Source organism: Lygodium microphyllum, chromosome 4 (genome assembly GCF_053477565.2).
Source record: "Lygodium microphyllum isolate KBCC chromosome 4, Lygodium_microphyllum_v1.1.10, whole genome shotgun sequence".
Classification (NCBI taxonomy): Eukaryota; Viridiplantae; Streptophyta; class Polypodiopsida; order Schizaeales; family Lygodiaceae; genus Lygodium; species Lygodium microphyllum.
In genome coordinates, this window is record NC_141138.1 from 47187107 (window position 1) to 47190773 (window position 3667).

General features: G+C 32.3%; 1 pseudogene; it reads right to left on the minus strand.

Annotated features, from left to right (window-relative positions):
- Positions 1–1211: 1211 nt before the first annotated feature.
- LOC148037003 (uncharacterized) lies at positions 1212–1817 on the minus strand (annotated as a pseudogene).
- Between the last annotated feature and the right edge of the window lie 1850 nt (positions 1818–3667).

Sequence of the window (3667 nt, forward strand, 5' to 3'; positions counted from 1 at the left end):
TTAGTTGAAGTTACAAAGAAGAAAAAGAAGTACGTTAATGTTTGAGCTATAAACTAGCATAGAATACTAAAGCAATTTAACTTCATATTTACAAATGCATACATAGGTACTAGTTAATAAATTATGTCTTAAGAAATGAGATATTTGACCATGTGGACAAATCTAACCGAGAGTAATATCACGAGGTGAAAAAAATATATATGATGCTTTCTTTGAGGTAAAATCTATTCTAATAAAGTCATTTTTTCATACCTACTTTTTATCACTAATTATAAGTATACTTGAGATACTAACAATAGATTATTATAATTAGTTATAAAAAATATCTTATCATTATAGTATTAAACATACTCATATTCTAAAAAGACCTTCAAAATGGCATGTACAAAGAATATTATTATTATTTCTGATTATTAAAAGAAACATATAAGTTACACATGAAAAATTAATTGAGATAAGCTATACTCTATTTAGATAAATTTTTTATAGTTTCTTCTTAAGGACTAATCATTCTATTTTTGAACTAGTTATATCCCATAGATATTTAAACTCATGAAATGTAAGAAGGATTTTACCTTAATATTCCATATACACATCTCAAAAGATACATTGGAGGTGAAATCTTTGTTTTGATATTTGCTAGTGAGGTAAAACTCCTTTTAGAAGTGCAGTGAAACATTTTTGGGGTGTGCAATATATTGTTGGCTCTCTTATCCTAAGGTACATGCATAGACGTACACTAGTGATGTAGTAAAAGAGATTATAAGAAACAAGAGATTTGACCATGTGGACAAATCTAACCAAAACTAACATGACAAGATCATTGCACAACACATATGAGAGTCTAATTGAAATAAGATCTAAAATAAACTTAAGTAAATTTTGCAGAGCTAGCTCAAAATATTTATTATGATAAGTATTCTTATAGACTAGATTACAATATCTCCTTTAAAAATTTATCCTTACAAATGATTATAAATTTTAATGAGCTTTTTAATACTATTTTAGTGAAAGATTTACTTAAATAGATTTTCTAAACCAAACATTCTTGGTACCTTTTGCAAGAAATTAAAAAAACTAAAGACATAGTCTCTTTAAGCAATATCACCAAAGAAAGAAAATATCGAAAATGCTAATGGATGTAACTTCCCAAGAAAAAAACCAAAATTACATCAATGTGTCTTCCTTGATGAACAGAGAAGGAACATAGTTTAAACACCTAAAGTAGCCTTTAATTTCTCTTTCATAATTAGACTTGCTATACCCTGGCTTGATTCTTATATTTCCTTGGGTGGTTCTTCAAGAACTTGAACTTTAGTAGGAGGAAACTCTTCGGAATTTAAATTTTGTTTGGCACTCTCATGGACTCTCCACAATTGTGCTTCAACCTCTCTTTGCTCTTGTGTGTTGCAAACCACTACAATAGTCTTCATGTGATTTTTCAATGCCACCTTAGATGCAAGTCAACTTGCATATACATCAAATACAACCTCATGAGCATCATTGAATGCTTTGATTGTAGTCCCCATAACTTTCATTTTCTTTCTCAAAACGGACTTTGCAATTCTCTGGTCTTCTTTAAGGTCTTCATCATTGCACTCCTTGTCCAAGCCTTCAAAGTTCAAAATGAAAGGCTTGTTGACATTGTTTATATATCTCTCAAAATTGATGAAGCTTTTTTCCATGGCCACTAATTTCAAAACCACAAAAGAATCTATATATCCAAAATCAAAGGTTCTATCCATTGGTAAGAAGTCAACATTACCAATTAGCATGTGATACTTGCAAAAAATGCTTTCAAGAGCCATTTCTAAAGCTGATATTTACTTTCCATCAAGAAATGATAACAACATGAATTGTTTAGGTTCACATGTCATTTGTGGTAGAGTGGACACAACCTTTCCAATCTTTATAGAGTCCCATTTCATTCCCTCAACTCCATATGTTGCATCTAGAACAACAATCCCAATGGTAATTTAATCTTTGTAAACATTATGTATAAGATCAAAGGTTTCTAGATTGCATCCGATAACATATACACACTACGGTGAACTAGTGGAGGATTGAAGAGGATTTTTATTTTTTCCAATTATGAAGTTCACAATATCTTTTGATCCATTGGTAGGGACCCTACATCAGCTCCACATGTGATCTTCTTTGATACCCAATCATTGCAAATGCCTAAAATCTTTGTGTAGACTTCATGATTGATATCATAGTCATCAACAAGCTCTTCTCAAGTCTTCATCATGGCACTACTTTCTAGAACCTCAAGCATTGAAAAGAGTGCCTAATTCCTCCTTTAGGACCCTATCTTTCTTGATTTTCTTAGCCCTTGTTTCCATGCCAATCAAATCTTCCTTATCCCATTTATTTCTAAGAAAAAGGATATGGCCTTCATTGATATCCTCTTGTAGTGTAAGGATGTCTCCATCCTTTATAACCACAAGGAAATGAAATGCATCAAGAGAAGGTTTCCTTCCCTTATTTCTCAAACTCTCCTCTTGGGATATAAGCTCACCTCTAGAGTATCTCCTCATGATTTTGATCTAACTATCAAATATTTCTTGGAAGCTAACAATCATATGGCGATCTCTAGATGTATAATTTTCTCCAATGTATGCCACAAATCTCTGCAAAAAAAAGATCAAAATAGTGAGCATAGAACAAAAGAAAGAGCATCACAATAATCTTCACAAAAAGAGAATGTGAGCTGATATGTGATTACCTACCATGGTACTCTTTGAGAGCTTGTCTTAGAAAGCCCTTGTTGGGGTTTGGTGGAGAACCAAATGCTAGCCATTGATCTCCTAATTGTTGAAGTTGGGCATTCTTCATAACATTATGTGATTCCATATCTGTCATTTGTGAAAGCTCAATACACATTTCGACAGGACAATCAACTAATATTCTAGCATTTCTTGTGGTGTATAAATGCTTGGTTGTTAGACAACATGTAGTATTACTCTAAATATATATCTTTGCTACATGAATTGAGTGAAGCCCTGATATAATCCAATAACTATAAGTGTCCAACTTATTAGCATCCACCTCATCACAATGCATGGGCCTCTTCTCATTATTGTCTTGTATAAAAGGCATAAGATATGCTACTGTTGTTGGATTCATGGGATTCTTTATGGAAGACGTGGTTAGCTTCTCCACATTATCCCAACATAGTGACTTATAAGCATACAAAGGAGCTTCCATATAGCACCTATCAATGAGAATAGGAAATTGTGTTGTTGGACCAAATGGGAAGAATTTTTCAAACATGTGAAATCCAAATTCTTACTTCTTTCCCTTCTTTTTAACTATCTCAAAAAAATCAAATGTTCTTTCTACTCCCTTGATCTTAAGAGAAATTATTGGCTTTGCAAGTGTAACTTCTAACATGGAAGGTAAAGTGCCATCATTCTCACTAGTGTTAGCAACCATACTAAGAACTAGAGCTTGTAACACCATATTAGAGATTTTGGGAATTTCCCCAAGTTCCACTTTTAATGAATGTCTTACTTTTGTGAATAAAAGAGAGCACTATGTTTATGTTTATATTTAAAGGGCACTTTGTATGTTACAAATATGAGATCACACATCTTGAGAGCTTAAATGATGAATGTAAGCTATGTGGCTATTAGGAGATTTGGATTTCACCTCTATCTTTTCT